We start from the raw sequence: 25,107 nt of genomic DNA, 5'->3' as shown, positions 1-25,107 counted from the left end.
AAAAAACGAAAAAAAAAAAAAAAACCCTCTTAAATCATTTTTACTCCTTTCCAAAAAATGAGTATTTCCCTCTTATTCTATCTCTGTGCAACTGAACATTTAAAAAAAATTTCTAGGAGTATCACAAATAAAAATTTACTTTCATTTCATGGCTCTCACAAAATCAGGAAATTGATTCATTAGAGCAATAAAAAGTTTATTGGACACCTACACTGGTAAAACAAACAACTAAAAATCACTGCCTTCATGAAGTCTACAGAATTTTTTGTCTTCCTGCTTTCTATTCCCTATAGGTTTTATCTTTATAAAGCATGTCTCTACTTATACTATTAATTTGCCAAAAACATTTACTAGCTTTTAAGTTTTACTTAATGAAGTCTAGAATCCCTACCATGTACCTTAAGCATCCTCATGTTCCCAAAACACTCCTTGTACATTACCACTTAATGACACTGCACTGCAGACATTCTTCTCTTCCACAATCTCTAATACAGAAAGATTATTACCGGCCGGGCGCGGTGGCTCAAGCCTGTAATCCCAGCACTTTGGGAGGCCGAGACGGGCGGATCACGAGGTCAGGAGATCGAGACCATCCTGGCTAACACGGTGAAACCCCGTCTCTACTAAAAATACAAAAACTAGCCGGGCGAGGTGGCAGGCGCCTGTAGTCCCAGCTACTCGGGAGGCTGAGGCAGGAGAATGGTGGGAACCCGGGAGGCGGAGCTTGCAGTGAGCTGAGATCCGGCCACTGCACTCCAGTCCGGGCGACAGAGCGAGACTCTGCCTCAAAAAAAAAAAAAAAAAGAAAGATTATTACCAAGTTCAAATTCTTCATGAATTACCAAGTTCAAATTCTTCATGATACCAACCATAAATGTGTTCTATTTAGATCTGGTCTATTTCATCTGCAACTTCCCTAGAATTGTATTTATTACTTAACTTACAAAATTTATATCATTCAGTTTTACAACATAGCTATTTTTATATCCTTATGTTCCTAATATGTTATAAACTTTTGAAGGCAGTCAAAATATTTTGTTCTGTGTCACAATCATTCTTCTACATTTTGGCCTCTAATGGAGAATATAGATAGTTCCCAGTAAATGGTGAAGGAATTACTCCATTATTGCAATGTAATATTTGCATTATTCTTTAGGTTTTCTGCGCTACTCTATATCTTATATGGTTGTTACATACTGAGATGAATATAAATATGATCAAAGAGAGGAATATATGGTAGTAGTGAAATTAAATACCAAGTTCACTTGAACAATATGAAGTTAAATTTTCCTAACAAATCACCACAAACATCCTAGGAATGAAGTTGCAACCTACGGAAACAAAATGAACTTCTTTATCCCACAAAGATGTTTCCTGGGGCCTGTCTGCTGAACACAGGAAACTACAGTGGGGTTTGGGTAGCTGATGTGTATTCAGCTAAAATGTAATTTTCAAGATATATTATTTAACATTATTTCTGGCAAAACTCAAGGGACTATATCATTGGTTTTTCTGAAAACCAGGAGGAATGCAATTTAATGAAATTAAATAAATTAAATAATGAATATTGCAATTGTATCTGCCATCTTTTGCCAATACTGATTAGTCTACTTTTACTAGTACTTGCATTGCCTTCATAAGTAAGGAATGGGGATATTTTAAATAACAATTCTTATAATCAAGTTAGGCTTCGGAAATTTCAGAGTTGACAAGAAAATATTGATTTTCAGGTATTATTTTGTCAGGCTTCTGCTTTATTTCAGTGTGACTCTGTGGAGTGAAAGCAACACCCTGCAGAGGTTGGCCCAAGTGTCTGATTTACACTCAGAAAATGGGAATGAGTTTAGTCACCAAAAAAATTTTGATTTAGTGATTTCTTCCATTTATGGTGTCTCAGGCATTCAAGCATTTGATTTCATTTTATACCAAATCTTAGAATATTTATTACTGCTCTAAGAAGAAGACACCCAGAGTGTGGGGTTGATCTGTTTATTATCTATTTGGTCCCTCTTGAGCTGGAAGTTCGGCAATTGTAGCTGCAGAACATGGTACAAAGTTGCATTAAGAGCTTAGAGAAGATCTTAAATCATTTTAAGCAATATGGTACTCTGTGTAGCCATGAATATTGCAAAAATAATAGCAATGACAATGAATATCACAATTGTATCTGCCATCTTTTGCCAATGCTGGTCAGTCTTAATTCATGTGACATATGTTTCCTCCTATCAACCTAATTCTCCCATTCCTTTGTTTCATTTATGCTTCAGTTTGTTCAGGTGGATCTTTCTGGAAAAACTCCTTAATCTCTCCAAATATCCATTCATCTTTCCTGCTAGTATTTGCCAAGCACGTACCATATACATTTTGCTATGGATTAAATGTTTATGTTCCCCCAAAATTCATACATAAAACCCTGATTCCAAATTTATGGTATTTGGGGTAAGGCCTTTGAGAAGTCTATTAGGCCATTCTTTCATTGCTATAAAGAAGTACCTCAGAGTGGATAATTTATAAAGAAAGGAGGTTTAATTCACTCATTGTTCTGTAGGCTATAAAGGAAGCATGATGCTGGCATCTGCTCAGCTTCCGGGGAGGCCTCAGGAAACTTAAATCATGGCAGAAAGTGAAGGAGAATCAGACACTTTACATGGCTAGAGCAGGAGCAAGAGACAGCAAGGAGACACACACTTTTAAACAGCCAGATCTCATGAGAAGTCACTCACTACTGTGAGGACAGTTCTAAGGGCATGGTGCTAAACCATTCATGAGAAACCCACCCCCATAATCCAATCACCTCTCACCAGGCCCCACCTCTAATACTGGGGATTATAATTCAACATGAGATTTGGGTGAGGACAAGATCTAAACTATATCAAGAAGTAATTAGGTCATGGGGATGGGACTCTCATAATAGGATTAGTGTCCTTATGGAAAGAGACAAAAGAGAGATGATCTCTCTCTCCACCAGATGAGGATTCAGCAAGAAGGCATGCATCTACAAATTGGGAAGAAGGCCCGTACCAGGAACCAAATCAGCTTAAGGATCAACAGGCCAGATTGCCTCTTCCCAAAGCCTTCATGGTGGGGGCTCTTGGAGCTATAGGAGAAAGATCCCTGTCCAGTAGAGCCCTGGGAATGTGACCCTCACCCAGAAAAGCTGTAGAGACAGGATAACTGCCCCAGTGGCTGCAGAAAGTGGGAGTTCTGCCCCACTGGGTTTGGGAGACAGGATTTCCACTCTAGTGGGTCTGGATGGCAGGGCCACCACTTCAAGTGAGTCTGGAAAACAAATCATTGAGCTAAAGGGGACTATTCTCAAGCCTTATATCTCATGAAGTTTACATGCTAGATCTTGGCTTGCTTGGGAATTATCACCCATTTCTTTTTCATTTCTCCCTTTTGGAATGAAAATATCTATCCTATGTCTTTCCTGCCATTGTATTTTGGAAACCCATAACTTGTCTGTTTTCATGGGTTCATAGTTGGAGGGAAATTTTGTCTCAGGATGAATTAAACCTTCAGTCACACCCGTATCTGACTTAGATGATATTTAAATGAGATTTTGGACTTTAGACTTTAGTGTTGATGTTGGAACACATCAAGACTCGGTTATTGGGATTAAATGAATGTATTTTGCAAGAGAAAAGGACATGAATTGTGGGAGGTCAGAGGCCAGAGGTTATGGACACAATATTTGTGTTCCCCCAAAATTCATATGCTGAAGCCCTGACCCCTGTGTGATATACAGACCATAAAGTCATGTGGGTGGCACTCTCATGATGGAATTTGTGCTCTTAAAAGAAGACACAAGAGAGGTTATCTCTCTCTCCACTATGTGAGGATACATCAAGAAGATATCCATCTACAACCCAAGAAGAGGGCCCTCACCAGGGGCCAAAATGGCTGGGACCTTGATCTAGGACTTTCCAGCCTCTGAAACTGTGAGAAATAAATGTTTTTTATTCAAACCACCCAGTCTATGGCATTTGTAAAAGCAGTCCCAACTGACTAAGACATGTTGCTTCTTAAGCTAGGATCTATGGAGGATCAAAAAAATGTAACAGATAATTATTTTTCTCTAGGAAAGTAGAATGTAGTTTAATATAAACATAAAAAAACAGAGGTGCGGATAGTACATCAATCTAGGAAACTGCAGTTACTTGTTTTTTTCAGGAAGATTTTTATTTTGGTAGTTAATGATTCAGCTGTCATTGATGTTTTTTCTTTTTCAAAGGCAGCCGGAGAAAAAATTTCCACTAAAATTTGTATAACTATATCAGCCTCTTTGTTAATAAAGAATTTTAATTTTAACTAATGCTGAATATGTTGAATATAAAAATGTCTTTCAGTATGGTATTTTTAAAAATAATCTCATCTATACTGAAAATGGAACCTTATTTATAGAGTCCCTTTAAATGCTATTGTTGTTCTCTCAGGCTCTCTAATAGGGCCCTAATAACCTTCAACATCATCTCCAAAGGGTCAAATCTTTCCCAGGGTCTCTGTGTCAGTGTGGCTGAAGATCAGCCTGCAATTGCAGAGCTCTGTTGCCTTTCTGAGTGAGTTTCTGCGCTGAAATTGTGTAACATGCTTATGTTTCTCATTTACCTAATTGGTACTTAGGTCTTATGTATTGAATTGTCCTCCCTTAGTCAGATAATTGAAGCAGTAGACTGCACTCTTTGCTCCTCTTCATTCAAGCATCACTTCTATACAGGGAATTGCTTATGAAATAACTCAATGTTTTCTGTCAAGAATTGGAAATATGATCTGTCTTGTAGTTACTAGGCCTCCCTTCTGGTTAATTTTGTAATTCTCTCCCACTCATGGCCTAGATGACCTGAGGATTAATTATTTAAAAAGTGCTGATAGTGTATTTTTATATCTAGGAAGACAAAGTTGTCAATTAAGCTTTAGCAGATGACATTTGACCTTATTTAGTATTATGTATTTTTTAGCCTCAGACTACATGAAGTTTAGGAGAGTGAATATGATAGATGTAAAGCTCTGGGGTCCAAATCCTTATTCTGCTCTTTAGCCATAATTTATCCTCTGTAAAGGAAGGGTGATAACAGTATGTTCATGACAAATAAGATATAGATGTAAAGTGCTTCGTAAATGTAACACATAGCAAGTACCCTGTAAATAATAATAATAATAATAATAATAATAATAATAATAATAATAAGCCATGCAGGTTTAAAAGCAACGTATCCATGTCATAATATATCCACATTCACATCTATGTGTCTATCTATATCCACATATACCTATATATCCATATCCATATATCTGTCTCAACATATATCCATATTTGAGTCAATACTATATATTTATATCAACTATACATGGTTTTCATTAGTGCCATATGTGCTAATTTGTCATCTTTCTATTTTGAAACATAGGTTGGCAAAATTTTTTTGTAAGAAGCCATATAGTAAATATTTAAGGCTCTATAGGAGTATGGGACATTATGCTCTTTGTTGCACCTACTCCTACTCAATTCTGTTTTTTTTTTTTTTTTTTTTTTTTTTGTCAAAACTGCCATTAACAATATGTAGACAATGAGTTCCAATAACATTTTATTTACAAAAAGACTTGACAGGCTGGATTTGCCAGCAATCCATACTTTGTTGACCTTGTTCTAAATCACTAGAAGATTTCCACAGAAATCTCCAATCCATGTATTTCCATATAATGTTCCTAGACCCAACTAGTAAAGTAACCAATGCTTGTCCATTATGAACTTTTACTGGAGAAATGAAGGGAAATTAGAGCATTATAATGATTTTTTCCCAAAACATAGATTAATTTAAACAGATTTCCTTTATACTGACTTTCCATCCTTTCATTTGTGTTAAAACATTTACTTGAGAAATTAATGCTCACAGATGAGGTTTTTTAAGTGATTCTACTTGATTGCATAAAAATCAGGCTCTATTCACTAATATCACTACTTCTGGACAAACAGCAGAAAACATATAGTCAACTAAGGTAGTTCAGAATTATAATATTAATTTCTGAAATAATATACATCATTATTAGATTATAGAATTGCACTTCTACATTGATTAGGATATTTATAGCCTTTTATTCCCTTAATCTATGCATAAATTGCCACTCTGGCATACCTCATATATTCCAACAAGCAAGAGGCACTTTTTGAACACTTCTATTATCACTGTTTCAAAGAAAGCCTCTATGATTTTTACCGCCCTAACAGAGAATGTTCTTTTTTACATAAAAGTAAATAATCTACCTTTCTGTAAGTTACAGAATATCGATAGCTTGCGGTCTACCATCCAGGATCACACATGAAGAATTGAAATTCTTATTCACATAACACACTTTTTGATGTTTGATAACAGCTTTCATCCACCCAACAAAACTGATCAAAATAAAAGACCCTTCCTCCATTTAAAAAGATAAAATGTTTCCCAGTTCCTTTGATTTTTCTTTCAACATCCAATACCTATTTTTCATCCTTACTCCTAACTGATGACTTTATTTTGTAATTTGTTGAGAAAATATAATGAATCAGTCAAGAAACATCACAAGCTCTGAGAACCATATTTACATGCTTATCAGTATTTCTACTTCTATATTTATTATAATGAAAATTTTAACATTTCATTAAAGATGATAAATTAAGTCATGAAAGAGGAGATATACCATGTTCATGGTTGCATTAATTGATATCAAAAACTGTCAATTCTGTCTATTTAATCCATGAACTGTTGTGGGCTTTTTGTTGTTGTTTTGTTAAAAACTTTCCAAAATTATACATATATTTAAATAAAAGAACAAAAGTACAAAAAGTGCTAAATAAACTTTTAAAAAGTAAGTGCATTACTACAGCCAAGGTATGCTACAAGGCCATTTTATTTAAAAAGTATGGTAAAAGTATGAGGGTAGAAAACTGTCATAATGAAAGTGCATTATTTACTCAAAATAAGATATCACCATATAGATCAATAGACAAGAATAAAATATTACATGGTGTTTGCGAAGCTACTTTACCATATGAAGAAAAATGTGTTAATTCCTCACTTTATTTTATATACAGAGATCTTGATGGATTAAATACATAAATGTAATATATTAACACATGAAGCTAATAAAAGAAAGATACAGCAAAGAACACTTGTGATCTAATGACAAAAAAAAAAAAAACACAAACTATAAGGTAGGAAAGTAATGGCTTGTGTACATCAGAATTAAGGACTTTTGTTCAACAAAAGAAAATTTAAGCAAAATTATCATACAGATAGTAGACTCAGAGGAATTATTTAAAACGTCTAAGAGAACTACAAAATTTATATCTATCATGTACAAACAGTATCATCAAGACCTCAATTAAAATACTAAAATTAAAAACAGGGAAATCGACAAAAGTATTAAAAGAAAATCTTCAAAAGGATAAATATGAATAATTAGTACTGTATATAACAGATGTTCAAATTGACTGGTAACTAGATACATTTCAATTTGTAAAATGATATACTATATTATACTCATAAGTCACTGACTTTTATATAAATTTAAAATTCCCAAATAATTCTACATGCATTATATAGATTCATTCACTCTCACAGATTTATATTAAACACATTGGAGTGGGTGGTGTGAGGCAGGTGAAGTCAAGAGGACTGAGAATAAAGGATGCAAGGGAAAGTAAAAAAGAGCCTGTGGTTGGACTAAACCAAAGACAGTGTGCTATGAACTGAGGAACAAACAATATTACCTAAATATTGTGTACTGGGGTTTAAAAAATAATAATAGGAACTATAATAATTACAGAATTGTAGTAGGTTTTAATCACACTTTAAATTTTCCAAGAATACTTAATTATAAAATGTATGTGAAATTAAGAAAAGAAAAGAAAGTTTGTGCCGACAATAGTGGGAAAGATGTCTAAACTACTTTTTTTAAGGAACTAGTAAGAAACTGATTTCATTAAACCCTGGAAAGACTTTTTGTAGAACCAATGCATTCCATTCAAAACTTTAAGAATAGTTTTAGGGAAAAGAAGAGACTTTCAATATATTTTGATTTTCTGACATAGTCATTTGTGAGCTTAATCCCAGGAATTTGAAAGTAAATATTAAATATGCAAATATTACTAGCAAGAGATATTATGATACAGTCAATCAAAGATTATAGGAAAGATGTGGTATCTGATTTCAAGCAATGACTAACTTTAGAGACAAGTTAGGATTGGAGGCAGACAATAAAGAAACTGGGAATGGGAAGACATGAGAAAATTAGAGTTGACTGAAAGGGACTAGAAAGTGTATAAGAAAGCAAGCTTCGGCCGGGCGCGGTGGCTCAAGCCTGTAATCCCAGCACTTTGGGAGGCCGAGACGGGCGGATCACAAGGTCAGGAGATCGAGACCATCCTGGCTAACACGGTGAAACCCCGTCTCTACTAAAATACAAAAAATTAGCCGGGCGTGTTGGCGGGCGCCTGTAGTCCCAGCTACTCGGGAGGCTGAGGCAGGAGAATGGCGTGAACCCAGGAGGCGGAGCTTGCAGTGAGCTGAGATCCGGCCACTGCACTCCAGCCTGGGCGACAGAGCGAGACTCCGTCTCAAAAAAAAAAAAAAAAAAATAAAAAAAAAAAAAAAAAAAAAGAAAGCAAGCTTCTTATGATTCAGGATTCGTGGTAAATAAAAGAAAATGGCTGTCAGTGAAGAAAAAAAATAACATTATTTTAGTGTCCTAAAATAACATTACCTTGGTTTATACAGGTTAAAATTTAACACAGAAAAAAAATTGAACATAATTTAATGGAATTCATGATTTTGCCTATAACAACATAGTACTGTTGGGGCTCAGAAAATGAAACCACAAAGTGAAGATGCAAGAAGTAGCCTCAGAAGTAAAGCTTCTCTCTGACCTTCTCCTGCCTCTTTCCTCATACCTCATTCTCCCTCATCTAAGCCATAGAAACTAGAATCTTTCTTTCCCAAGGCAGGTCATAGAAACTAGGACCCCTTTTCCCCAAAGCCAGCCATAAAGTCTAAAAATACTTTAATCTTGCCTTTGTCTTTTTTTTGTAACAGCTGGCCATAGAGAAATTAAAATCCTCATTCCAAAGGCAGCCTACCCTAGACCTGAAAGGAAGGAATCCTGCACAGAAATGTCAAAAAGTATATGAACCGACAGGCATTGCTGAGTTTTCCCACTCAGTCTGATCATATTAGATCACATTCTTTTCGTTCAATCACATCCCTACATGGCTATCCATAGTTCATTGAAACTAAGCATAAAAATGGATTATTTTCCTGTGTCTTTGGATCTTTACTCTGAAGGCTCCTGTGTCATGTAAAACTCTGATCAAGCACATTATGCTTCCTTTCTTGTTAACCTGTCTCTGGTATAGGGGTGTTGGCCATGACCCTTTTTATGGGGAGAAAAGGGACTACCTCCTGTCTTCCCCCACAGTTATGGTGACAAGGATGGAATGGCTGAGACATCTGACTCACTGTAGAACTTACAGATGAAGTCCTGGGACAACAGGCAAAAAGCCAGCAAAAAAGGTAGGAACTTTTACCAAGGTCAAGTCTCATGGATCTCTGTCTGTTGTGCCCAGTGGAGAATGGAACGTAAGAATTTCTCTTTCTCTGTTCCTTTCCAAATTCAGGTTAGCAGGAGAAAATTATTTGTTGGGACTGTGACTTGTGAAAATTTGTTTTTGGGTACTCACTTGCTATTGATCCTCTCCCTTCCCACGGACAGCTATTGTTTACCTATTAGTCTTGTTTTGTGTCCTAAGAACATGGGTTGGCTTTTTACCTGTTGGGGACATAAAGATTATTCAGTTTCCGTGTGCAGACAGCCAACCAAAAGTTTAAGGGCCCCCTGTAAAAAGATTATGCCTGGGTAGAAATGTGGGTTGGACCTCATTTGCAGCTAGCATATCTACTGTTATCAGCTATCAAAAAGATAACTAAGTCTTTTTTTTCTTTTAGTTGTCTTTGGGGGTAGCTCTGGATCTTGTGAGGACTGCTTCTTTGCACCTTTGTGGAGCTGCCTGGTACATCCTTTGTTAAGTTACAAAAGGCTTATTGGTTTGGGTTATGAGTCACTGAAAACCAAAGTGACTCAGATACCTTTGGTTTAATGGAAAATAATAAATAAAATTAAAAGAATCCAGGAGTATTTGCTGTTGTTCCAGCTAAAATATGATAATAAATCTGAAGGGATTTTTGGAAAGGGCTGTATGGTCAGAAGTTTGCTTAACTAAAAACTGATTATGTAAATGTACATATAAAATATATATTTTTAAGGCCTCTTTATTTCTCTCTGTTAGATTTTGCTTCTCCCCACAGGAACTTTTCATGCAACTGAACCCCTTTTTCTAGAACCCATACTAACTATAACCTTTTTAGGAAACTCCCCAAACTCATTCCTCTATGACTCATTCTCCTATTTGCTTCTGCCCCTTCTTCCTTTTGCCACCTTTGTTATCCACTTCCATCTGTGGGTCAATGGATACAAAAGTAATGAAACAAAATATTAGAGATTTGGCTATCAATAAAAGCAATTTGGGGAGACTTCTACTAACCCTGAGACCCCTTAAGAAACACAGAAAAAAGTTTCACAGATCAATTTTGGGGGTCTTCTGTTTTCCTTAAGAAGCCTCAGGAGACATGGACAGGTTCCTCTCAGGTCTACAACTCATCTCACTTTTATATTGAAAGCCCTGAGCTCTTTGGCTCTGTAGGGTACCAAGGATTACTTTACACTGTAAGAGAACTCTTGACCTTTGGATATGTAGTATATAACAAGTCACTGAGGAGAGCCACAATTTTAAAGGTAACTAATAGCAGTTGCAATAGACCATTGTTACTACAGGAGGCAAACTCTTTGTATCATCCTCATTCTTTGCATGTTTAGAAAAGAAAAGCCTTCCATTTCTGACTGAGCCAAACAAAAATTGGCAGTAAATGGCAATTTAGTACCAGAAAGAAAATATTGGCTAAGTTGGTAAAGAGGTGCTCGGAGACAAAGACACAACATGAAAATTGACATGGTTTTGGCACTTGGAGGCTGTTGGAGCACTCAGTACTGAGGAATGGGGATCCTGTGGGTGATGAATTAGACATACAGTGGGCATTGAATTATCCACCAGCCTTAAGGGGTTATCTTTACATTGAGGCACACTATGGGAAGGTAGTGCAGCCCAGCCTCATGATGTTTCCATCTTGGGCTTTTGCCTTGGCTCTGGGGGACCTGGGACTCAACATAAAACTAAGATACTTGATTTCTGGAGACCAAGGTTCTCTGCTTTACAGTTATGCTACCTTTTATATGTATAGGCCTCAGAAGTAAATCAAATTATATATAGGTACTATTTGTTAATGAGCTCTGCCCTGAATTCAATAATCCAGTTAAGGAGCAAAATTAAAAAGCCACATATCTAACTATATTGGTATCTAAAATAGTACTTTCTGGCATTCAGCTGTTTATTTTAAACAGGTTTCCAAATTTTCTCCTAAGTTCATCTGTATGTCTTATTGTAAAATCCAGTAGTGAATTCTCATTATTTTATGTTGTCTGTGCACCTATTTTTGAATCTTTCTCTGTGTCTCACCTGACACACCTGAACTGAATTCTTCCCACCCCTCCACTCCCCTATCAAGGCTCCCGTAGAGAGTAGCTACCTTGATGAGCCTGTGAAGTCAAGGATAGAGTTTAAGGTCATTTGAGAAAAGTCTCAGGACAAAATTATTTTAAAAATGTAACAAATCTAGTTTGAGCAGATATGAATATATTGTCTGCCCAGTTGAGCTTTAGAAACATTCAAACCTAAAATTTAGTTCACAACCTCTATAAAATTGATCTGTGATAAAAGGCACTATGCTCTAAGACTTTCCTTTGAGATAAACTAAAACAGAAACTAGCCTAAATGTCTTTTAGTTTATGTGATCTGGGATAATCTTTGGTAAATAAAGCTAGTTTTAGAATAAATAGTAGGATAAACAGAATTGTCCTTAGAATTGTAAGGATGTTTTTGCCTGGGTTTGCTAGTCAGATTGAATTATGCTGTCTCTTCTAGATGCTTTAAGGTCATAAACTATAAATGCAACAGTCATAAAAATAAACATTAAAAAAGTTATTTTTGATTTCTGTGCAATTTCTAATATTTGCCTAATTTATTGGTGAACCATAGGAAAGAGCAAGCCACTGGCCTCCCCAGAGCTTTCCATGCATCTTGCTGTGAGCCAGTATCTTTAGGTTTAAGCCTCTGGATTCTGGGATCTGTAAGATTGGAGACATATGTGTATCCACAGATCCAGAGACAGTAGCCGTAGGACAGAGCCAAGGCTAATATGGTTGGAACAAAATTGGCTGATGCAGGGTTAGGTGATTGTGCTTTCTCAAAAATAATTTGAATGCCTAGCTTTGATTTCCATGAGCAACTAAAACATAACTGTTAAGAACAAGTAAATCAGGCAAGCGTGAATGGATAAACATTTATAAATGAACCTGTCATAGTTTCAAAAATATTTTTAGTCATTTTAAATCATGTTGCTTTAAATTAATAATCATAAAATGTCTGAGTCATTTCTAAGTAAAGTAAAATACTGAAACAATTATTATTATTATTATTATTATTATTATTATTTTTTTTTTTTTTGAGATGGAGTCTCGCTCTGTCCTCCAGGCTGGAGTGCAGTGGCCGGATCTCAGCTCACTGCAAGCTCCGCCCCCCAGGTTTACGCCATTCTCCTGCCTCAGCCTCCCGAGTAGCTGGGACTACAGGCGCCCGCCACCTCGCCCGGCTAGTTTTTTGTATTTTTTAGTAGAGAGGGGGTTTCACTGTATTAGCCAGGATGGTCTCGATCTCCTGACCTTGTGATCCGCCCATCTCGGCCTCCCAAAGTGCTGGGATTACCGGCTTGAGCCACCGCGCCCGGCCTGAAACAATTATTAAGCATAAGGTTGTTTATATATTTCAGCATCTGGTGTTTATATGGCATAAAAAAGCTAAATATATTTGGGTCTGTTAATAAACGTGAAAATTGTACTTTGTACACGTCTATTTTCAGAAACTGCAAAATGAGAGAACAATGTTCCAAAATTGCTTGAGATTGAAATTCAAATTTACTATATCTAAATAAAACTACTAAAAATCAGAGAATTTTGTAGAGAAGATACATGAGAAAAGCAAAATATGTTTCTGGTGAAAAAGTTTATAAAAAATTTAAAAAATGTGTTTCAATGAAAAAAGTAATTTACCTAGTTTAGAAGATATTTAAAGATTGACTTGAAATAAATAAATAAATTGAGGGAAAATGGTCTTGATAAAGATAAATGGATATAGAAAATTAGAAAAAGAAAAGGTAATAAAAGAGGATCTTGTATAGTTAAACTAAGACAAAATAAAATTATTATAAGTGTTTTAAAAGTAAGCCTTATATAAAAAGTATACTGATATACAAGGCTATAATTTGGTTTTCTGTTTTAAATCATTTTAGTTAACTGCAAAACAAGAGGAGCGAGAGAAACAAATTTGCTGTGCCTCATGTTGTCTTTATTAGCTCTTTTGTTAAATGAATGACTATTTCATAATAATCTGTGATGTTACTTGTTTTGAACGTTTATTTTTGACAAACTTCTCAAAATCAAATTTCAAATTCTAAATTTAGTTTTTTTGACATTGAACTAAATTTTGGGCATTCCAGGAGGGTCTTTCAAAGTACAGAAGAGATTTATTAGGCTTATTTGCTAGGTCAAAATCATACAGAAGTAATGTCAAATAAGAAATAATGTGTAACTTTCTTTGAGTTATATTTGTATAGATATACTATTAATAAGTGTTTCAAAACTGTATGAGATTCCTAAAAATCTGATTCATCTGGGCATATGTTATCACTCTTATCTATAGCTATTTTGTTAAATTGTTTTAGCCCACAGAAAATAACCAAATTTCCTCGTCAGTCGCATTTTTAATGCTGGTCATTTTAAGTCTCATTTTCCAGAGTTAATTGGCTTATTCTGGTGTTTCTTCTAAAAGATAATTACAAACAACTATAATATTAAAGAGTAGTGTCTTCAAAAAAGATAAAGACGAACAAATACTCTAAAATATAGACCTCTGCCAATGATTTTGAGAGTATTCAATTGGACTGCTAAGAATTTCAAAAACTCCAGTGATAAAACTGGTCTCATAAAACTGCTAGCCTAACATGAGACTGAACTGATGATGTATTATGATTTTTAATAAGTTTTTGTTTGAAACATTGCTGATTCTTTTTATGTTTTGTTTTTCAGAGTTAAAATAAGTTATTGTATTTTAAATTATCTATAACTTGTAGCAATTTGGTAATGTATACTTTTGGAAACAAAATTGAAACATTTGGCTTTCTTTCTACCTGATCCCTCCAGAATTTGAAATCCATTTGTATGTACTCTTATTTTATGAAAAATTCAGTTATTTGCATAAGTTCAGTAAGAATCTGTTAATTTTTGTAAGACACACACAATTGGAGACTCTGGTTAGTTTACCAAGGCTTTGACTGGAATGTCAAATTTTCAGATATGAGCAGACTACTTTGAGAGATCAAGGTTGATTTTTATGGAGCCAATAAAACGCCCATTAGAATAACTGGCCTGGTACCTTGTCTACATAGTTCCCTTTTGAGATCCTTGGTCTTCTAGTTAGTAAAGAAAGTCACTTTCTGATAGTCCCAGTAAACTCAGATATTTTGAGGACCTTGAGAAGGATGAAATTCACCAAATGCATACACACCCTGAGAACAAGTCAAATTCTTGGCTTAGCTTCCTAGTTTGAGAGGTTTTCACAAGTTCAATCTTATGTTTTTAAGAAAAAATTTCATCAATGCCAACTTAAAAATAACCTATATTAAATATCATTATTCTTACTGCACTTTATGCAAATAATCAGCCCAAGTTGATTAACTAAATTTACTTTACAAAGAAATAGTTTTACCATAAATACCTTTGGTGGAAATGGGGAAATGAAACAGAGAAAAATTATGCTGCAGAAGAAAACTATACTGCACTTATTACATTCTAGGCACTGTTTTTGAGTGTTATTATTATTTGAACTGAATTCTGAACCTTTTGTTTTTTCCATTATATGACTGTGACTCTCTGGACCAAGGTTTATAAGTTTTATCTCATCCTTCTTCCTTGAAATCATTAAAATGAAAACTTCTCTCTTTTTTGAGGTCCTACAAACTAAGGTTAAACAATTTGATATAAACTTCAAATAAATTACCACAATGGCTTATGTATAATTAACCTTTGTGCCTACTGCTGTATTGACTACTCATAACATTTATCTGATGCAAACTATAAAGCAGGAAAACCTGTGAGATTTCCACTGTCTACTCTTGTTCCATCTATACATGCTTCCAGTGCAACATCTAGAAATCTTGGCTGGCTGCTCTCTGGACTAAAACAAACAAACAAAAACAAACAAACAAACAAAAACCCCTGAGTTTTATAGTTTGTTCTAACCATTAAGCTTTGTGTTCTTCTTTCAGGAGAAATTCCTCTTATTAAATATTTGATTGCTCACACTATATAGAGACCTGACTTTGGTGGATGATCTATAACATCACTGCCTGAGTGAGACTCATCTGTAACTGATTTAACTGGACTAACGTATTCTTGAGACTGAGAGACTGATTCAGTGGCTTATGAGACAATCTACCACCTCAGTCTCTGGATTGTAAAACTTTTTGGGGAAATTTCAAACCAGGAAATGATGGGCCTCAGAAAACAATAACTCAATGTGAAGGCTTAAAAAGCAGCCCCTCAGAAGTGAAGTCTCTCTCATCATAGAAATCATAACCTGTTTCAGTGAGCCGAGATTGTGCCACTGCACTCTAGCCTGGGTGACAGCAACACTCCATGAAAACAACAACAACAACAAAAGAGAACATAACCTGTTTTTTTCCAAAGCCAGCCATAAAGCCTAAAACTATTACTCTAACCTTGCATCCTGCCTTTCTGTGTAACAGCCGGCCATAAAGTAATTAAGATGTTCATTCCAAAGGGGTCCTACTCCAGATCTAGGAGGAAGAAACGCTCTAAAGAGAGGCCAAGAAGACCTTGCTGAGTTTCCCCAATCAGGTCTGGTTGCATTAGATCATTCCCTTTCTACATGTCTGCCCATATTTCATTGAACCTAAGCATAAAAATGGATAGTTTTCCCATATCTTTGGATCTTCATTCTGAAGGCTCCTGTGTCATATAAAAGTATGTTCATACAAATATGTTATGCTTTTCTTGCTAACCTGTCTTTGTCACACAGGTGTTGGCTATGACCCTTATGATGAGGAGGAAAGAAAACACTCTTTTCTGCTCCTGTAGATTCATGTGTCAGGCTTTATACAAATGTTTAATTAATGAATAAATAAAATAATTAAATCTGTTGTTTAAGTCTGCAAGAGGCAAGAGTTCAAGATTACCTAGAGGAAACTGTGAGATTTCTAACACAGGATAGCAAACTTAGATAGGTGTTTCAGCAAATCTGAAATACTCTTTACTACAAGATTATCTGGTTATAACTGACAGTTATGAAAAATCCTTAAAAATCACATTTTTGAGTAAAATAAAGTGCCAATTATCTTCAACTGCTCATTATGTAAGTCCTTAAGTGACTATCATTTGAGAAAGCTTTTTTTTTTTCTTGTTAACTCTCCCTGGAAATTAGCTTCCAGCATCACAGCTAAATCCGTTTTCCTCAATGTATCTTCTTTTTTTCTGCCACTTCTGTCAAAATAATCACACAATGTCACCTTACTTGAAAAGAATATTTAGAAATATGTATACATATACACACACATACACACACACACACCCGCGTGCACACACGCACACATACACACACACAGATTTCTAAAGTTTCCAAAAAGAAATATATGAATGTTTTCTACAGTTCCCGTTCCCTTTTAATTGCATGGCAAATTCCCTCTCTCAAATGCCTTTCAGGCAGCCTGGATATTAGCCATCAAAAATGGAATATTGGCTGTCTCAATTATGTAAAAAGCTTATCTGATTCTAAGGGTCACTGAAGTTTTCAGTCCTCTCCCGAAAATAAAGGATATAGCTAGTGTAAGTGATTCAGTTGCATTACTGGCTTTCAAAGAACAATTAAATTGAGTGTAGGAGGGAAGCTATCTTACTTAAGACTATTTCCTCTAGTGAATAGTAAAATACATCAGCTTTTTATCACATAAAGGGGCAATTGACTTAGTGACAAATAGACACACTGGAAAAGAGCTATTCTGAAGTCAGTCATATAAATCTCATTAATAAAAAAAAGGAATAAAGGATGAAGTATTTCCTTTATAGATATTTACTAGACAGGATCAGATATCATAGATACGCAGAACAGTCAATCTTCTTCCATTAAATCCATCTCAAAACAGCACAGGATCAATATTAAAACATAAAAATAAATGTAGAAATCACTTAGTGTTTCTTCTGAGTGAAAATAGCCATGTGGTGAAAATTTCTTTCTTTTTTTTTTTTTTCTTTTAAGACAGAGTCTTGCTCTGTCACTCAGGCTGGAGCTCAGTGGCGTGATCTCAGTTCACTGCAGCTTCCACCTCCTGGGTTTGAGCGATTCTCCTGCCCCAGCCTCTCAAGTAGCTGGGACTACAGGCATGGGCCACCACGCCTGGCTAATTTCTGTAATTTTTTGCAGAGATAGGGTTTCACCATCTTGACCAGTCTAGTCTCAAACTCCTGACCTCAAATGATCCACCTGCCTCAGCCTCCCAAACTACTAGGACTACAGGTATGAGCCACCACGTCCAGCCCGTTTTTATATAATAATAGAAACAATCAAAGAGAAGAGATAGAATGGGTGGATTTCTCATTTTTATAATAATCTTGAATTCTTCCCCACCCATATCCCATCCTTCACCTTTCCTTTTTAACATTTGTGTTTGATTAGAGTTAGAGGGATCTGGCTTCCAAAGTTTTAGGGAAAGAAAATAGAGTTAGAGAAATTAAAACTAATTTCTATCATCCAGGTTCTTTCAAATACAACTGTATTGGACAGAATAAGGCTACCAATATATTTTTTAAGTTTGTGGAAGACTTCTGATTTTGTAAATACTTTGATGTTGATTATTCTATCTTGTCATTAAAACAATTCAGTTGAAGAAGTGTAACTTTCCTCATTTAGATATAGGAAGACCAAATCCCAAAGATGTTAAATACTTTGCTCAGCAGTACAAGGTACAATAGAAGAAATTTGAGAGAAAATAATTATTTTGACTCCCAGTCTAGTGTTCTTTCCATTTTCCCTACTTTACCATACATACTGGCTGACAGTATATGATTACTTTCTTAAGTAAAGTCCTCTACAAACTCAGTGTTACAAAGTTTCTTGATAATTAATAATGTTAGTACACAATGTAGTTCCCGATGCCTAAATTTGAAGTTCATTTCTGATGAAACATACAAATAGGTCTGTATTAATTCATTGAGTGTGTGTGTGTGTGTGTGTGTGTGTGTGTGTATATATATATAGAGAGAATATATATATACTCAATATATAGATTTATAGATATACAGATATATATCTTCACTTTTGTTCTTTTAATTTAAAGGTAGACTGCTATATTTTCTTAGGTTTTATACAAATGTCAGCTTCTAAATAAAGGGAGAATTGTGATGATATATTCAGACTTTATTAATGACCTATGATACCTGTATCTTGAAGAAAACATATAAAAAGTTCAGAGGTTATGCCCTTTGGTTTGCATATTTACTTATAATATGTCAGTGGGCTTATTAGCTTTTAGTTAGCTAATGCCAATGACATTTATTTCTGCTTCTTAAAAAATTGTATTATAATTGGTGGAAAAAATATACCTAAGGAATATTTGGTGCTCACATGATGGCATAATTTAAAATAAGTGAAATTAAATAAATTTCACTTTGGCATGAAAACATGGACAGTGTTTCTGAAGCTCTAATGCATAGAAAGACTGTGGTCTATAAAGGACCGTAATATGTTTTTTATGATTCACACAAGAGGAACAAAAAATAATTAGAGACTGATCAAAGAAAATTATCTGAAGAAAATAGTCAAAACATTTCCACAAGGAGAATGAAGCCAAACTATGAAATAGGGCTCTTCATAAATCAAATAAGATCATAGAATTTTTTGTTTTTCTGGAAATCATTGAGAACTTGTTAACTTAAAATAAGAATGATGCTTTCAATATGTTCTATCAAAACACACTTACATGACCAAAACTAACAAAAAATAGTGTTTATAATCACAGCATCTTGAATGGAATGTTCTTATGCAATATGGAAGAGGATGTTTAACTAAGAAACAGTTTTTCCTGTTATCACAATTACTGATGTATCACAATTATTCACTGAATCACCATTTAGTTAATGTAATCTTGAATAAAACACAGAATAGAATATTATCTCCATGTAAAAATACTCAAAATTTATTTAGGTAAACTATTCAACCATGGTGCCTCTTAATATTTTCACTTAATTTACCGAAACCTCAGCTGTTGTTGGTGAGTACAATAAACATGATAATATCAGTATATCTTTGTGTGTTATTACAAGAATATGCAGTATAGCATATCTGCAGCACTTACATCATATTTGCTCTGATAATCATACTTAGGAAATGATAGTTATTAATTTCATTAATTTTGAGCTCATGTGTCTGACATCCTGTTTTTGACAGCTGGTTGGGCCCTTTAATTTGCATTTGTGCTTTCCTTCACTGTACTTGGCCTGTCTGCCCGTCTCGCAGAAGCTACTCTCATCTTAGGTAAGAACATCCAGCTCTTGCTCCATTTCATGGAACCTGATCAGATAGTTCCAATGTCACTTTTTCATTTTTTGAAGAACAATTCCTGTTCAATATTTAGAAGAAGCAAATAGTTGTGTTGGATATTTTTTCCTCCAGCATTTTAAAGCTACATTATTTTGTTGTCAGATTACTGTAAAGTACCAAAAAAATGCTTATTTTTAACATGTGATGATTAACACAGAAGCAGTCACTATAGCCCTGTTGACTGTTTAATGTCCCAATTTACAGACACATATAAAAATGCCTCACAATGCTACAAAAATCAGTCTCTCCTGATGAAATGGTTTGCTCCCTTCTTTTGGATAATAAACCTTTGTGTTATATTCTCTTTGCCCTATATACCAGCAAGGTCAGATTTTATATTTTTACTGAACGGCTACTGATTTCCCCAGAAAGTATGTATCTATTAGTGCATTTTCATGCTGCTGATAAAGACATACCCAAGATATATATAGAAAAGAGGTTTAATTGACTCACAGTTCCACATGGCTGGGGAGGCTTCACAATCATGGCAGAAAGGAAGGAGGAGCAAGTCACATCTTACGTGGTGGCAGGAAAGAGAGAACTTGTGCAGGGGAACTCCTCTTTATAAAACCATCAGCTCTTGTGAGATATATTCACCATCAAGAGAGAGCGTGGGAAAAACCGACCCCCTTGATTCAATTAATTCCCACTGGGTCCCTCCCATAACATGTGGGAATTGTGGGAGATACAATTCAAGATGAGATCTGGGTGGGGACACAGCCAAACCATCTTATTGTATATTACTTAATTGTTCATATTTTTTAAGAAGCTTTAGTTTTATTTTACCCCAAAGATTTTTTAAAATGTCTTCATCAAGTCTCCATGGTTCTGTGTGTGCATATGTATATAAATTGATTTATATGTATTTTAGAACAATATAATGAGAACAAATGCTATATATTCCATCTATAGAACTTAGTTTATGACTAGATTCACAGAATTGAAGGACTTTGGAGTGCAAAATACCTTAGTGATGATCTTATACAGGTGTACTTTCATTTTAAGGGTGAGAATATAGTAAAATATTTGGTATGAATCTATCATTCTTTGTTTTGTTGTTTTTGTTCTTTCTTTAGCCTGCATTCCTTTTTTAGCCTGATATTACACAGAGTAATAGTCCATATGACTGAGTAATTCAGTAGTTTCAGTTTTTATGTCGCCTTCAATAAGAGATGAACTCTTAGCTAAGGTCAGTAATGAGCATCCCAAGATATGTTATTTTAATCTGAAATTTTAAATTTATTTATAAAGTTTACTTATTTCACCTCTAAAGCATAGAAATAGTGCTTATGATAGTTTAGATTTCAGTATAATTTGAGCACTTCAAGAAAAGTATTTGAGTCATAGAACAGTGAATGATCAACATTTAACACAATGAATCCCTGTTAAGGGAATTTAAGAAGCTCTGTTGAGGATGTCTCTGAAAATCAATACTATAAAATCACACATTTCCCCATTGTTTGACTTCCCAAATCCCAAACAGAGACCTTATTGATTTTGACAACTTTTTTTCTCCCATTGTTTGTTTCTTGTGCTTTCTCTACCCATTGAATGTTGGTCAAACAGTGACTTTTACCTTACTACCCAGGAGCTATTCAGCCCAGAGCTGCTTCTCTGGCTGTCAATCAATGGAGGCCCACAGGCCTCCCAGGTAAATGTACCAATTCCAAGCTCCTTTTCCAAAAAAAAGAAAAAAAAAATTGCCTGTCTCATAAGTGGCTATTGGCTCAGAGCAGCATGCTTCCTGAAGGGAAGGCCAGACGACACATTTTCTCTACCAATAGAAAAATGCAGTCAAGGATATACCATTTCAGAATTCTGTTTAAAATTATTATTGACATAGATATGGAGGACATTATGTGAATGGAAAATTTATTGTCACATGAGAATATGAAATTTTAAAGTCACAGAATTTGTTGGAAATGTAGTGGTCATCTGGGTCTTTGGCTAATTGGATTGGCAAAATTAAGAACATATTGATATATTTAAATAATTAGTTGAAGAAGAAATGTAGAAACATTTCTCTATAGGAATTATACAATATGCTGGAAGTACTAACCAGAAAATAAAAGTATTGGCCTTCTAAGATGCAATAAGAGTCCATATCCAGTGTAATACTGAGAAGGAAACAAGTTCTTTAAATAAGAGATGGGGTCCTTTTATAATTTCTATAAGGGGTCACTAAGCTGTTTTTGTAAAATTCCTGGTAGTAAACATTTTCTTACTTGCAGGCCATAGGTTTTCCGTTGCAACTACTCAACTCTGCTCTTGCCACATGAAAGAAGTCACAGACAATACAAAAACAAATGAGTGTGACTATGTTCTAATACAACTTTATACACAAAAATAGGCAGGGAAAGGAATTTTTCCCACATGTAGTTTGTTGACTCTTGATCTAGAGGAAATACACAATTTTGGTTTTACTGGCCAGCTAACTAGGCAAACAAACACATAAAGATTAATATATAAGATTATCAACTATCATTTTTGCATAGGGCTACTTTTATTCTAAGTGTATGCCATGTTTGCCTCTTTTGCGTGAATCTATCTTTGGTTTATGAAATAATGGTGAGAGCAGATAGCAAAATTTTCTTTAATATATTTCTTGGTTAAATAAAGACCTTCTCCACATTAAAAGGAAATATCTCTCTGGTCTATAAATCAAATACTATGGAATCAATCAGTAATGTACCCTCTCACTTTCATAAATGGCAGAGTTCACTTAGGCAACATTCCTGTCTAATATTCCTGCCTATAATATTATTATAACATTTATAATAATAAAGATTATTCAGTCTTTATTACTATTTCCAGGAAAAGGGGATTCACTACTTAACATGGTTTCAGTTTCTATGTTTTAGCTCTCTATGTTGGAAATTCTTCCAGAAAATCAGTCATTTTGATGTGAAAATTATTCTACAATAGTAAGCCCATGAACTGGAGATTCTAATTCTACTTTTTTGCAAGTCCATGTAGCTAGTAATTTACATTCTCTACCTTCCTTTAGTAATGGTTAATAGCTTGGGCTTTGGGGTCTATCAGAATTGAGTGTGAATTACGACTTAGATACTAGTTGTAGTCCTTGGGAAAATGATAAAATACTAAGAGTCTCAGGTTCTTTCACTCAAAAATGCAAACAATACCACCTGTAATATAGGTATTTTTTGAGGTTTAATTAAGAAAATTAAAATATTTCCTGGCAGACAATAGTAGTCACACAAAGATACTGCTGATATCGTATTGCTATCAAGGGTAGTGAAAGAAGACCTCAAATCATTACCTAAAATTACCTAATTATTCTGGGTTTTATCATTCATTCAAAAAAATATACATATATATATGTAGCATGTACTATATGTAAGTATAATGAGGATCGAGGTAGAAATACATTCAGCTCTTACAGATCTTGCACTCTAGCAGAGATAAAAAATGGTGTTGACTACACCCATATGAATCCTTAAAAGTGGCAGCAGTGAGTGGTGTAATATATCTCAGGAGTCTTTTGCCCATGTCTCAATACTTAATTCAGAATGATAATAATCGTCCTTATAATTAGTAATTATAGACCTAGATACTACTCTTTCCATCATTTGCTATAGGGAATCAGTGATAACAAGATGTCTTCTGCCTGGGGATTGTTAACAAGATTTCTCCTCTGATTTTTCTAGTGGTTATATATTCCCTTCTTTATATTCGGAGAATGAGCTGCCACTGTATCTTTAATAGGTCCATATCACTTTTCATGGGTAGATTTCTAATTTGTAAATGTCTTAGAGATGCAAATAAAAGAATAATTTTAAAATAATAAAATCGAAGAGCAGTGTATAACTACAATTTGTGAAAGACAATTTGAATTGCACATCTTAATCTAGGCATGTTTGCTATTTAGTCTAGACATCGTGATTAAAGATGATTATGTCAGGGCATTGAAAAGCTTAACATGTGTCCTTCTTCAGTTTAGTGGGGTTTGGAGAAATCATATTCTATTCAACCCCCTCACATCTGATTAGTCCTCCATCTGTAGGAAGAAATCCTAAAGAGTATAAATTTGCAGAGCCAAATAAAGGTTGGAATCCAGTTCCATTGCCAAACTACCTATATCAGACTTTTAATTTTACCTTATCACTTTAAGATTACTTTATTAGACTAGTCGTGGACACAAAGTATCACAGAAGCAGCGTTTGAGAGGTTCAATACAAATTTAAGGATCTAAGAAATTCATCAAGTATATCATACAAAACATTTTTTTTTTTTTTTTAGTTATTAGCTAAAATTGTATTTGAGTATTTTTCTTATTGAGAATGAGCAAGTAAACTTGTTACGGTACAAATTGTATTCAACAGGTATGCAGACAGAAGCACTTTTTTTTTCCCTAACTATCGGGCAACTAGACTCAATAGCTTTCTTCCTTCTTCCTGATTAACTCTGTGAATCCAACATATGTTCTGTAACATTTCAGAATGGTGATAGGAGCAGTTGGCAATATGTGACGGCTGGAGAGCAGAGGAACACCTGGGAAGAGAAATGCTGACTTTTTCGAAGACTGCACCTCCTGTTACAGACCACAAGGAAAGGAAAATGACGGTGATTTCTTTGAGCAATAAACTGCCAGGTGACAGTCCCAGTCAGCAGCAGCAGACACCTGGGGTGATGAATTGAGCATAAAGCACACACGATTTCAGGATAAAGAAATGGAACGGAACTAAGAGAGAGAGAGAGCACGTACTATCAAAAAGAGGAGACTTGAAGCTTTCCTGAAAGAGCTGCTGTTGAGGAACTTTGTGTTCCTCAGAAGTGGCAGGAAAGGCTCCAGTAGCAGAGCTGAGGAAGTGGAACCTAATGACCAGCACACAGTACCCATCTCAGAGGTGCTGGGCTCCTCATGCTCTCTGTGTTGGTCAAACAGAGTGCCTCACTGAAGACCTCTACATCGTGGGCTTACAGAGAAAATATAAACGAGGAGAGGGAATCACTTCAAAATTGCTACTATGTCCGTTTTCTTGTATGATACATTAGAGTTTCAGTGTTCTGCAATTGCTTATGGTCCATTATTATTATGGTCCTTTTAACGTAAATATTTTTGGTTAAATAAGGAAAAATCCCCTCTTAAGTTGGGGAGGCAGTTTAGATGAACAAAATTAGCTATGCATCAATTACTGCTGAAGCCAAATGATAGATACATTGGGTTGTCATACTATTCTCTCTCTCTCTTTTTTTTTTTTTTTTTTTTTTTTTTTTTT

The 25,107-nt window shown here is 34.9% G+C and overlaps 1 protein-coding gene across 2 annotated transcripts in view; it reads right to left on the bottom strand.

Moving 5' to 3' along the window:
- Positions 1 to 25,107, bottom strand: part of NEGR1 (neuronal growth regulator 1) — an 896,443-nt gene that overhangs the window by 337,917 nt on the left and 533,419 nt on the right. The gene's annotated exons all lie outside the window — the stretch shown is intronic.

Source organism: Piliocolobus tephrosceles, chromosome 1, assembly GCF_002776525.5.
Source record: "Piliocolobus tephrosceles isolate RC106 chromosome 1, ASM277652v3, whole genome shotgun sequence".
Lineage (NCBI taxonomy): Eukaryota > Metazoa > Chordata > Mammalia > Primates > Cercopithecidae > Piliocolobus > Piliocolobus tephrosceles.
The sequence above is the reverse complement of the archived record's forward strand: the minus strand, read 5'-3'. Positions and strand labels throughout refer to the sequence as shown.